This window comes from Alligator sinensis, unplaced genomic scaffold, assembly GCF_000455745.1.
Source record: "Alligator sinensis unplaced genomic scaffold, ASM45574v1 scaffold830_1, whole genome shotgun sequence".
NCBI lineage: Eukaryota > Metazoa > Chordata > Crocodylia > Alligatoridae > Alligator > Alligator sinensis.
The window spans coordinates 381,945-396,007 of NW_005842309.1; the positions used below are offsets into that span (position 1 = coordinate 381,945).

The following is a 14,063-nucleotide window of genomic DNA, read 5'->3' on the forward strand; positions in this document are numbered from 1 at the left end:
TAATGCCTATCACAATCAAAAGACTAATTAGCATGGGGGAATGTGAGGACAGAGGTATTGAGGAATACCTTTCCCAAGTATGCCTTTCCCATCTTTGGCCTGTATAGCATCTTGGTCTGAGTAATATCCTAATTTACACATACATAGTTTGCACTTCATAGGTATTGATTATGTGGCCATGCAAACTGTCTGTAACAGAAACCTAAACTCAGTGCGGTAGCAAAGGGAGTGGGGACTGCCCCAGGCACCAAAGCAAAGGGGCACCAACAGGCACTGCCCAGGTGGGGTGGGGCACAAGACAGGGCCACAAGCGACTCATATGGGGAGAGCATGGGGACAGGGGAAAGGCAGCTCCTGCCACTGCATACACTCCTGGGCAAGCATGGGGGGGCATGTGCCCCCTGGATCTGTGCACAGGGCAAGGGCAGGCTGCCACTGCAGGCTTTGCCCTGAGCACCAAACTTTACTGCTGCAGAACTATCTAAACTGGCTCCAGTGAACCATTAAGTCTCTCTATTGGAGAAGTCTGGGTGGTGAAAAAAAAATACTCAAGCTATTTCATAGGAAGAGCTCAAGAAAGTTGCAGCATTGTGTGTCAAATTGTTTTAGAGAAGGGTAGGAAGAGAGACAAGCACTTGAGGAAAAAGGTAGTGTGTTTAGAAAGAGCTGGGTGCAGCCGTAAGCCTTTCTTCGGCAGAGTTGTGAATTTGCTGGAGAGGTAAGAGAATTTATGCAGTAATGGTCCTAAAAACCTTTGGACATAAAGGCTGGTTAAATGTTGATTCAAGCCTTTTTAAATACCATTGTGATCTTTATGATTTCCTCTTCCTCTTTCTGTCTAGTGATCAGGTTATCCTGTCTCAGTAAATGACTTGATGGCATTCTGTCATAACTGTTTAACTAATTTCATCTTGCAATCTCTCTGTGAAGTGGGGAAGTATTATCTCCATGCTACAGAAGTGGGGGGAGCAGAAGAACAGGGTCAATAAAATTATTTGACCCAAGGACCTGGAGGGAGTCTGTGGATAAAATGAGAACTGAATGTGAATTTGTTACCTCTCTGACTTCACACTAAATTGCACTTCTGTATAACCCGGCAATGTATAGGTGGATGGATTCTTATCCCTGGAATCTGGAAAACTAGAGGGGCTGATATTCATGAAACTAAAGGCTGCCTTGCAGGAAGCCTTGACAACTGTTGCTATATTCTGTCCACAACAATGATGCCTATGCATAGATCCCATTGTTTTCCTGACTTTCATATGTAAATTGTATTTCATAATAATAGCATAAATGAGACACAGAATTTGTAGAAGGAGATAAAATTGCTATGTCTTTAGCCTTGAACTTCATTGCAACCCTGGGGTGGTGCTATAATGGTTCAGAAATGTACTGCTTGTTCACTTATTGCTTAGAATCCAGCTTTCCTTTCTTTTTTCATAGCCCATTATGACTCCAAAATATGCATTTGACAGCACAATGATCACTCGTCATGCTCAATGCTTTTGACAGCTTTCAGTGGAATCTTCATGCTATGTTTAAAGGAGAGTTTTCATACAGTCATTGTGGTGTTGGGGCTGTTCTTCCTGGAAATAATTTTAACAAATAGTGGGAAAGCTTGTCTTAAAGCTGCAGTAATGAAATAGTGAAATGAACTCAATATGCGTCCTCCTTTTAGGTCAAAACCTGGCATGATAACTACTTTAAATAAAGCTTAGTAGAGGGCTTAGTCCAGGGCTAGTTCAGAGCCCCCCTCTGAACAGGCATGTGTGTAATCTACATGCCTTCAGCATGTAGATTACACACATAAGACTAGCCTTCAGACAGACTAACTTTGCTTTTATTGGTAACTTAATAAGACATTGATCATTCCAGTTTCTTATATTTAAAGCTCAAGCATGTAGCTTGAGTGCCATCCTCAATGGATGTGTGTTATTAAAGTTAAACACTACTTAACGTTTTTGCTGAATCAAATTCTCTAGGGACCTTTACTCTCCCATTCCTAAACATAAGGCCAGCATCCCTTTGAAATGGTATAATCTTAGCTTTGGAGTAAGGGCTCGAAGGCAAAAAACTTTTACCCCTGTGTTCATGAGTCTATAGCACACGAGTTCACTCTCACTGTCCTTCTGAATGAACCATAATGAAACCCCCAAAGACAGCCTAACTGCTTTAGGTAAACACATTTCTATTAGAAAAAGTAATCCAAAATGAATCAAAATAAATAGAATTTAATTATACCTAATTAAGGCCTGGATATACCTGAACCAAATTTGCTACAGATGCAATGCAGGGCTTTTTTTAGTCAGCAGGGATCCCATGATGTCCAAAACTTAATCCATATTTTAGGGGTTGCTTACCAAGCACCATATAGGAAAATTATTTCAAATGAATGTTTAAAGTGGATTTTAAAAGATACATTTGATTCTTGTGTTATTACTGTACATGTGAATTAAGGCCACTTGAATTCTATTTGGTAAGAGCTCCACTTTAGACAGAAGGAAATGAACCCATATTCTAGCTGAGTGCTTCATAAAAGGGCAGTATTGATGGCAGTACCACCCACACCCACTTTCATAGATACAACCTGAAACATATCAGATTTACTTGTTGACCTTCTGCCTAGTTCTTTCCCTGGGTATTATCATCCATTGTATTTATTGTATACGAAGCCTTGAGTAGTAACTTATTTATTAACTGAAGGCTGCATAAGAGATCCTCAGGAAAGAAGAAAGCAAACATGCATCATCTACTTCAGGGGGAAAAAACCATCAGGTACATTGCCAAAAAAACCAAGTAGGTTGTGAAACACCAGTTGACTTCTTAAATAAGAAGATGAATTCAAATATCTAATGAAAAGGGTAACATTTACCTTTAATACAAGTTTATGGAGGTCAGTGTATTGCAAAGGATGAATTAGCACCCAGGACTGGCTCCATTTTAATTGAAAGGGTGGCTATAGCAAAAAGAAAAGCAAAAAACAAACAAAAAACAACAACAAAAGCCCTGTGATTGCACACCTGTGTTTATAAAAGAAGAGGTGTGGCTAAAGCACTTTCAACACCAAGAATCCCTGCTTGTCATCTGATAATATCAATCGGACAAGTCCTAGTGCCACTCAAATTTAATTATGTCTGTAGGGATTAAGGGACCCAAAAATGTCATTTTAAAGTGGTGTCCTAACCCCTCATCAGAGATGGAAGTCATTTTTTTTTATCTGAACAAAAATAACAACAGCCCAGAATTGTTTTGATGTTTTTGGTTGGTTGCTTGCATTTTAAGGAAACATTTTATTCTTTAATACCAAAAATTTATTTCAATTTACTTAAAATCTCAGACCAACATTTTGCATCAAATGAGATATTTCATTTGAGGAGAAATAAACAGCTTTTTCTTGATTCAAAAATGCATTTTCAGTTGAACTGAAAGAACCCTCAGCTGGACCCAAGTAGCTATTGCATGTTAGAGCCATATAAAAATCACTCTGAGAATATGTCTGATTTTCTTTTTAGACTCTTTCATATTCTATTCATTTAAAAATTGCAGGATGGAACATTACAGTTACGATTCTAAAGTAAACAGGCAAATATATAAGATGAGCCTTCAATGCAATCAGTAAAATAGACACTTTGGTCCATGAATATGTTAAGGTTAGGAATGGAATGATCCTGCATCATCAAAGACCTAATTATTGGGCAGACTAAACATTTCAGGAACCAGACTGTGCTCTGTTGCATTGCTAGATTTTAAAATTAATTCAATAGATTTAATTTTTACAGAAGGATAACATTTAACGCAACTTACGTTGCTGTCTTCTAGGGCTGTGTGAAGCTTTGGGTAGTGATTCAATTTGAAGGAGATTCGGCCCGATTTGGTGGCCAAATCTCCAAATCTGAAATGAATCAGGGGACCAATTGAAAGGTTCAAATTGATTCAAAGCTCTCCAAATCTTTGGAAAAGATTTGGAGAGCTTTGATGATTCAGGCAGTCCTTGGTGGCTGCAGCAGGAAGCTGCAGCCAACTCCAAGCTGGTAAGTAGGGGGTGTGGGAGGGGGGCCTGGAGGAGGGGACCATGGGGGGACCTCTGCCAGCCCCCCTGATCCCCCCACTCCCCCAGCCACACCCCTATGGCTGCCCTACCCTCCCCAGCTCAGTACTTTGAAAAAAAAAACCCACCCACACTGCATGGGAGGCTCTGCCACGGATGCATTCACACATGCAGGTATGTGCACTTGCAGCAACTCAAATAGCAGAAACACAAATTTGTGACATAGATTTGTGCCTCAGCATACATGCCTGACCATGTATTTTGGTGTGGGTCAAGTTGTGCCACGTGGGGCAAACTGAGCCTATCCAGCTCTTCCCAGATCTGTAGCCAGGGGGAGTTGAAGGCTGGATCCAGCACCTGTGCTGGCCCCAGAAGTATAAAAAGCTGCCTTGGTGAGCAGCTCAGGGCTACTTGCTCTCAGGAGGTTCTGAGGCCTGACCAGTTGACATATAGGGACACTAGTACCCCATGCCAACTGAACTGCTGCAGCAGCACTGACCTAGAGTGGCCCCTGCACTCTCTACCCACTGCAGCAATCTGGCAGCAGGAGCTGCTGCCTGGCTGTGACCTGTTGCTACCTGTGATAGCATCCACCCCCATGGACATGCATCCCCATGTCTGCATACCTGCCAGACCTGGATGGGAACTGCAGAGCCAACTGGGCTGTGGCATAGGCACTGTAGCAGAGCCATCTACACCTCTAGGCCAGCTGCTAGTGGGCTATGGCTGCACAGTTGGCCTTCCTGCAGTACTGCTGCTATGTGTGCCCCCGCACTGCCATCTGGGCAGCTATTGCCTGGAAGATGTGCTCAATGTGGTAGCCTGCTTTGAACTGTCAAAGCATGTCCTCCTGACCCCAAATGGCCAGGAGGTCAGCCACCTTGTCTGCCCTCCAGCTGGGTCCCTGGTGCCAACCCTGGGCAGGCTCCTCTGCCTGGGTCCTGCCACTTACCTCACTAGCAGGAATCCTGGTGTTCCCTGTATAAAAATTGCAAATTCTCTGATAAAAAAAATCCCATATTCACTCTTTAAAATACCCAAAAATGTGTTTTCTTCCATGATTAAAACAAAACATCACTATATATAGAGAGAAAGAGAGAGACAGAGACAGACAGAGAGAGATCGATCACTTGGGCACTGTTTTATTGATATATTTACAATTTTAAAGCAATTTGGAAGCCTACCAGTGCCTCAATCATCATAATAAAATAAATTCTAAGTATGTATATGCTTTGGTGTTTGCTTTTTTTTTATCATAGAAAAATCAGAGCTCCCCCTGACCCCTTTGCTAGGCAGGATGTGAAGACAGCTGCCCCTGCAGCTACAGCTCCTGCCAGCAGGTCTCATCTTGTCTGGCAGCTGGGTACACAGGGTGAGAGATGTGGGGGGGATACGGGGTTTAGAGGAGGGAGGTGACAAGGGTGTGGCAGGGCTGCAGGGATGTGTGTGGGTTGTGGGGGTCTGTGGGGGTGTGTGGGGGTCTAGGTATAGGGGAGATGTGACATTTGTTGGTGGGTGTGTCAGGGGTTGGAGGGATGTGTTGGGGGTGCAAGGGGATATGAGGAATATGTGGGGTGTGTAGGTGGGTGTGGGGGTGATGTGGGGTATGGGGGGTTATGGGCTGGGTGTGGAGTTTGTTGTGGGGCTTGAGGGGGGGTTGCCACCCCCCACCCCCCTGTGATGCACAGCCACCAGCACTGGCAGCAGAAACCAGCTGGGCTGTGCCTGCTGCAGCACAGCCCTGTGGGGCACAGCACTGCCTGACCCATGGGCCTGATCTGGCTCAGCCCAGCCTGCCTCACTAGCATGGGTGGTGGCAGGACCCATGCCAGTCCTGTCCAAAAGTGCACTAGCAGGGAAGGCTGGGCTGGGCCAGGTCAGGCCCACAGGTCAGGTGGCACTGCACCCCATGGGGCTGTGCTGCAGTGGGCATGGCCTAGCTGGATGCTGCTGCCAGTGCCCAGGGCTATACATCACAGGGAGTGGGGAGCCAGGTATGTGGAAGCCATCCCTCAAGCCTCCCAACAAACCCCACACCCACCCACACACCCCACATCTCCCCCATCCCCCACACCCACCCACATACCCACAAACCCCTGTAAACTGTACAGTCCGTCTCCACCCTCACACTTACCAGGGACAGCACCTGAGTCTGAGTCGTGCTCAAGCCTTGTTCCATTCCTGTTTGCCCCAGAATGCTGAGGCAGTGTGCTGGGGCAGCAGGGGCACTACAGAGATACTCTGGCTGGATGCCAGAGCGTCTCTCTGGAGGACTCAGCCTCTGGTTACCTCAGGGTACACTGCAGGAACATGCCCTGCTCTGATTTTTTTCCACTGGTTATTTTTTGATACCTGAATTTCCAGCTATCAAATTTAGAGCCTGTGCTGCAAATATACAGCATGGGGAACATTTTTTTGTTCCTAGTGTGCCTCCTGCAGGCACGTGCACGCTTGTCTGGATGCACCCTGTGTGTCTCCAGGTCATATCTGCTTTTTTAATAAAAAGGACTCTGTTGTCAGCAGTTCAGAAGCCAGGAAAGTTGTATCAAGGACAATGACCTAAGCAAGAGTGTATTATACCTCATCAAACACATTTGTCCAAACAAACACTCTGATTAAAATTTATCATATGTGACCTTCCTGCTTTTAATATAGTCATAACTGAATTTCAAGATCCCAAGCTAAATTTGCTTTACAGTGCTGGCAGTCAGAATCTTTGACTGAGCAAATCTATGCTAGAATTCACTCAGAGAAACTATTAGTAGACACTTGATTGCCATCTGAAAAATTACCTTTCTAACCGCTACATGCACTTAAGCATGCTATTTGACAAAAGTAATATGGATTTGGGGAGGTGGGGAGGGGCTGGGGGGGAGGGGGTTTGCTAGCTCCTACTGAGACAACAATCTACTGATACTGGATCAAGAACTGTCATAATAAAGATGGACACTTGAACCTTTTGGCAGAACCCATACATACCTGTCTTCATAATGTCATGTGTATGGAAGCTCTATAGCAGTGGTGGACATCCTTTTTGGAAAGTGTGCTACAAATTAAGCCCTGCCCTCTTACCATTGCCATTCTGCTCCCCACCTACTACATGCCAAATGCAGAGGCTGCGTATGTCATTTGTGGCACACATGCAGTGGGTTAATCCCTCATGCTCTATGGCTTCCATTGCTAGAAATAATCTGTTATACATTAAACATCAAAAATTAAATATGATTCTTTGAGTAGCCACTGCTCTCATTAAATTCCAAATGGCATTCTTGCCACCACTGTCACTAAAACCACATCGCATATAACACTCTGGCAGAAATGCCAAAATACCAGCATTTCACATTAAGTTGTAGCTACCTGTAATAATTCACTTTGTAAATATAAGGAAGTGTTTTGGCTAGGTCTTAAAAAAAAAAGGTACCTGAAGCTATGGGAAATGTTTTACTTTTGTTGCTTTAACCCCTTGAGTTCTTCTTGTCATTTAATTTCAATGGGCATATCTACATAGTCATTAATGCACAGTAACTACTTGCTTAATGAAGTACTAACTAAATGCGCAGTAACTACAATTACTGCGCAGTAGCACTGGCACTTGTTATTTTAGTGATGGTTACTGCGCAGTAGTGTATTAGTACGGTTTTTGCCCAGCACACTTCTGCCTGTTATTTGTCTACTGCACATTAAGTGTCTCTTGTAGACACACTGAGACTGAATTACAAATCCTCAAACTGGATTTTATAGAGGCAACAACTGCAGATCCTGAAGTTAGTGTTATTGTTGGATTCAGCTGTGATACTTACCCTCTATATATGCTCTTGCTTCTCTTTTGATCACCTCTTTAAAGCAAAAAGCTTTTTGCTACTGCCAGACTGCTTGATACTTCATTCTCTTATGTCTGGCTGATAACCTGACTGCTGCTCAAACTATGTATTTCCTGCTTCACAGTCAGAAAGCATCCCTGACCAAGAAAGTAATTTTTGCTATCTAGCAGCACAAAATCCAGACACTTGCTTCTGATGAATCGTCTAAAACGGTCCATTGATTTCTATTTTCTGATACCTTTGTTCACTGCCAAGCCCTTCCCCTGTTCCCCCTTCCTCCCATAAGTAGTTGCAAGTGATTTCCAATTCTAACCTGAAATGAGTGAATGCAGGAAGAAAAGACATTCTGGCTGCAGACTGTCATCCTAACCAAGTGCTGTTCTTTTAACTGTAACTTGCAGTCTTAGAGGTTAAAAGGAAAGTATAAAGAGACACAAGCAGTCAGCCAATGTTTATAGGAAAAGTTATCTTTAGTTCTGGAATCAGTCTGGAACCAGCAGCAGTTTGGCAACTCCTGTATCAGCCTCTCTATCAGTAAAATAGGGAGGACTTTAGTTACCAACCTTCAAGTTATCTTTGTATAACACATACAGATCTTTGATAAGTTGCTGAACAAATGCCAAGCATCTTTAATTACGTATCCTACTATCCATTGTTTGGACTTTTGGTTTAAAACTATTCTTCTGTAACAATTCTGTAATATATTCCAATAACACTTATGAAATACCACTGAAGCGTTATGAAAGTTTATTCAAGAATCACTTCCACGGTATTGCTCTTTACCAGGGCTGTAGCTGCCTCCATAGTTACAGTTGCTATCCAGATGTGACTAGCTAAGTAACTATGCAGATGTGATTAACATTTTTTATAAAGTTCAGTTCCTGGCTTCAGCAAGCGATATTAATTAGCAATAGAATTATTGCTACCAGACAGCGTAATTAACAACTTACTTTTACACCAGGAAACTAGTTATAAAATGTTTTAAGTATACCTTAATATATAGGATCATGTCGTGTCTCTAACGCCTTTCCTTTTTTTGGTCCATAGCACCTAGAAGTAAATAAGAGGAAAATAAATCTAAGCTACAGATGTCACTGACTACAGAAACCTGCGGTACAACTGAAAAGATGTTAGGAATATAGACTTCTCCCAAAGAACTCAAGACTCCTTCCAAAATAAGTATAGCATTCAGTGCTGTTGGACATTGGAAACCACTGATTGATAGGCAGTGTAGAGGCAAGGTAAGGAATGGGAAGCTGGTGAGAACAAAGGATCTGGAAAGAGAAAGAGGAGGTCTGGCTATGATCAGAAAGGTGAGTGTTGAGCATCATTGCAAAAGTGAATTGTAAGGCAGGATTACCAGTAAATCAGTGAGTGTTTCCATGAACAAGATATAATCTCTACTTCCAAACATTGTTCCATGTCATGAATATTCAGTTGCATAGAGTGTTAGTATTATTGGGTTGTGCTTAATGTAAGTTGTTAGTATGTAGGGGCATGATCCTGTAAAGTGCTGAGCACTCCGTCTGGAAAAGTACTTGTTTTAAATTCTGAAGTCAATAGTACTTTTCATGGCTTAAATATACTGCTGGATAAAGGCACCTTTTAAGACTGAACTCTGATTCAACATCTTTGCAAATGTGTTACTCATTACTGACAGATAACATCATAGTACTACTGCACACTGTGGGCAAGATCCTAATCCCCACTCCAGGATCTTTACCCTCTAAAAGTGGTAGAAACAGCATAAAATCTAGTTCCAGCCACTGGAGAATTGGGGAGCATCAATGCGGAAGATGGATGTAAAATGGTCTACTGAGAACCTAGTATAAAGGTGTGCTCAATGGCATGGAGTTGAGTTTCCAGGCCTAGTGTAGAGGAAGGCTCAGACTGTAAAATAGTTCATATGGCAGTCATGGGACTCCAGACACTTGCAGGTTGTCTAAATGACATCAGTTTCCAGAGCAATCCAAAAGGCTTAACAGCCTTGTAGCCTTCCCCCACTCCTCATGGCCTGCCTGTGCCATGTTGCACCCCTCACGTGTATAATGTAGTCAGTTAACTTGTGTCACTGCTAAATGGAACAGCAATCAGGGCTAAAGTTAAAATATGAACAGGGTCATCTATAGATAGTGTGACCATACATCCTGGATTGGCTAGGACAGTCCCAGATGCTGGTCTCAGTCAGCCAGTGAAAATTAGAACAAGTGTCCCAGGTGTGAAACACCAAGGCAGCACAGCAGGAGCTGTGAAATAGGAAGTGCTAGCAGATGGCAAAAATGCCCATTAATGCTAATTGTTTCTTCACAGATTATTGTTAACACCTATGAAGTAAAGAGCAATGGGTCATTAATGGGCCATTGACTGCCTGAAGCAGTGGGGTGAGTGGCAGGGGCAGTTAGTGTCCCAGATCTCATATTGTGCCGCATGGTCACCCTACCTATAGAACAGTATAGGGTGCATTTGGTATCTTCAGGCCTTGAATAGCATAGTGTTACAGCTCAGGATTAAGATATGGTACTAGGAAATGGCAGAGAAGATTGCAGGATTCATGCCTTTAGTCAGTTTGACTTGATTCCCAAGTTTTGTAAGAGTCCTTTAATTTCTGCTTTGAAAAAATAAACTTGGCATATTCCAAAGTCAAATATTTTCCTTCAAGTCTGAAGATTTTTACATTATATCATGTGTAGTGGTGTCAACAGAATCAATTTTTCATAGCCTACTTGCATTCTTCTCCAAATGGGAGAGACTTTCATGGACATTTGGATAACAGTTAAAATAAAATGAAACATGTTCTGCTTACTATAGGGCTTTATTCACCATGACAACCAATATCATTTTGTTCCATCGCACCAGAACTCTTCTAACATCTATTTGACATGACAAATCCCCAAATGAATTTGTTATAAATATATATATTTTTTAAATTGCATTTGGACACACAACACCCCCCCCCCCCCCCCCCCTGCAATTCATTGCTCCTTGTTTGCAAACACTCTTATAAAATACTTGGAATTGGGATATTATTCATAAGGGGCCAGCTTTGCAAAATAAGTATGTGGTATGCCACAAGACATAATGTTCAAGGAGGGACAGGGAAACTTACCAACTGCTCCCTGAAGGCCTGAACATTCATTTGTCAAATCCAGCACTTTCAGTGAGTCTTAGCATTCAGTGTCTTCAGCAGCTCCTATAAATTACAAAATGAGTGCACTCACAAATGCAGTGAGACACAGATGTTCTTGTTGCATGCCAGCATGGCAGTTATTATTCTATGGTAGTGTAAAGAAGTTCAGTAAAGGACCAGGCCACCCATGGGCTAGATGATGTACAAAAAACAACAAAAATTGTTCCTGTCTCAAACTAGTCCACTAAGAAGTAGAAAAAACCTCCTAGGTTTAACAACAAAAATCTATGCCAATAAAGTAATACTTTTGGACAAATTTTGATCCTTTCATTTTTAAGCAGCATTCTTGATTTGGAATGCAAGGCAATGACAGCAGGATATAAATCAATGGCAAATGATGGCTGGATGAAAAACATGCAAAGCATGTAAAATGTCATGGGTTTCATGGAGAACATTAATTATCAAATAAAGTTATGGTGGAGATTACCTGTACTTAGGACTTGCTTAGCAGGCCTTCATAGTCTATGGCCTGATGTATGCATGCGTGATACCTTGCAGAGCCTATTGAGTCTTAATGAATAGTTTCTGTCAAATGCCAACCCCTCCCCCCCCACAAACAAACCCCTTCAAATAGATTCCTTGGGTGCTTTGCTTTATAGGACAGATCAACGCTGAGGGAGTGTCTACATGCATGCTTTAATGTGCATAAAAACATCACTAAAAAAATCATGGAGCAGTTTTACATGTGCTTCCGACACAGCACCAGGTGCTTTTAATTAGCAAGCCGCACTAATTAAAAGTGCCTGGTGCTGCATTGGAAGCAGGTGCACCAGCACTGAGAAAATAGTGGCGGTGCACTTGGAACTAAAGCACATCAAACGTGTTTTAGTTCAAAGCTCACTGCCACCATTTTCTCAGCACTGAGGTGTGCTGCACTGATGATACACCATGTGTGAAGTTGCCAACACACATCAATTTACATGTCTGAGCAGACTTCGATGTGCTGGATTTCCAGCACATCGGAGCAGACTCCCCGCATGTGTGTAAGTGTCCATGTATTTTAGGTAATGCACATTATCATTTAAAAACCATGGGCATTTATACACATGTAGCTAGCCTGCCCCAACATGCTGGAAATCCAGTCCGTCAGAGCAGACTCAATTCATTGAGCATGTGAGTTGTCACACTCTGGCAGCCTCATATGTTACATGTGTCAGTGGTACAATGCACTTCCACACTGGAAAAATGGAAGCAGCATGCTTTGAACCAAAATACATTCAATGTGCTTTAGTTCAAAGTAGACCGCTGCCATTTTCTCAGTGTGGAGGCATACTGCACCTCTGATACACGGACACTTTTAATTAGTGCAGCTTGCTAATTAAAAGTGCCCAATGCTGTGTCAGGAGCATGTGTAAAAATGTTTCATGCTCTTTAGTTAGTACACATTAAAACAGAATAATGCACATTTTCCTAGTACCTCACAATGGAGATACTAGATTTAATGCACATTAACTAAAGCATGTTAATGCACATGTAGTCATGCCCTCTTAAGTCCTGAAGTTGGCTCATTTCTCTTGCCTTCTGTGGACACTTAGTATTGCAATGAGTTTTGGAAAATTGTAGGCAAAAGTGCCTATGAACTAGGCCTTGGCGAAGCGGAAATTATTTGCTTTGGATTCAGATTCGGTGATTCGGAGAGACAGTGATTCAAATCACTTTCCCAATTAAATTCAGCTTAATCTGAAGATATTTGATACCGAATCATACTGAGCCATAGACTATACAGTCAGGCTGTGCTGGCGGGAGCAGCCAGACAAACCCTGGCTTGAGCCAGCCGCCCTGGGAGAAGCCGCAGCTCGTCCAGCTGCTCCCCTGGCTGCCCCCCTGCCGGGGCGAGGCAGGCAGTGCTGGAAGATCGGGCAGTGCTGCAATGATCAGGGATCGAACAGGGGCTTCCCCCCAGCTCCTGGTTCGATCTCCCAGTTTGATCCCCCAGTTCCCCGATCATTTCCCCCAGCTCCCAAGCATTTTCCCCAGGTCCCGTGGCTTCTCCTGGGACTGTCAGCACTGCCTGCCTCACCCCAGCAGGGGAGGGGGAGCAGCCAGATGAGCCGCAGCTTCTCCCAGGGCTGCCAGCTCAAGCCGGGGCTTGTCCAGCTGCTCCCACCAGCACTGCCTAGTGCCGGCCTGTATAGTCTAAGGCTGAATCTCTGAATCGATTCAGAGGCTTCCAATTCCATCCAGAGAGATTAATGGGTCTCTCAATTTAATTTGGATTCGGAAATTTGGCTGCCAAATTGGGCCGAATGTCCTCTGAATTGAATCGGCTACTGAAGCTTCACACAGCCCTACTAAGCACCTTCATGTTCTTATACACACACACACACACACACACACACACACACACACACACTTATGTCCTGCAGATTGTACGTGCTGAGAATGTTTGTTTGTTCTAAGTTACTTTTAGGAAACATCAACTGAGCATGTTTCTGTGTCTGTTGTATAAGGAGGTAAATATTGCACCGGAAAAAAAAAAAGCAACACTTAACAGTTTTACTAATCCAATTACTAGATCATTCCCCTGAGAAAATAAGCTACATGCTCTTTTTTCAAACCTTGTTAATTATTCTTCCAAAAAAATATTTAGTTCGTTAACAGAAGTGGGATGGTGAATACATCCAGGTCTGGTAAACAATCCTATCTTAAAAGTGAAATCTGTGCAAATTACAAATCCTCTGAACTATTTAATACATATTAATTTTCTGGAGCCTTACTCTGAACCTAAAATTTTGGCATATTGTTTAAAAATATTGAAACTGAGAGGGCATTCTCAATCCCCAGTGAATAATACTGCTAATACCCTCTCACATCACCTTTTCAGTGCAGTTCAAAGTTCTTTGCAAAGAAGGTAATGCACATGTCCTCAGCCTGATGAAGTGATTGCTCTTGATTGTCTTGGAGTCCTTTAGGTTACCAGGCAGTGCATCTGCTAGTAAGTCTTTTGAAGCTGAGAGCCAATCAACTACCTTTCTCTCCCCACATAAACTTATGCTGCAGTAGGGAG

General features: G+C 42.8%; 1 long non-coding RNA gene across 1 annotated transcript; it reads right to left on the reverse strand.

The window, feature by feature from the left end:
• Window positions 1–8,342: 8,342 nt before the first annotated feature.
• Window positions 8,343–11,052, reverse strand: LOC102368290. Its single transcript, XR_324405.1, has 3 exons — window positions 10,976–11,052; window positions 8,861–8,919; window positions 8,343–8,397 (listed from the first exon to the last, which is right to left on the reverse strand). It is a non-coding gene; the product is annotated as an uncharacterized LOC102368290 (long non-coding RNA).
• Window positions 11,053–14,063: the final 3,011 nt, after the last annotated feature.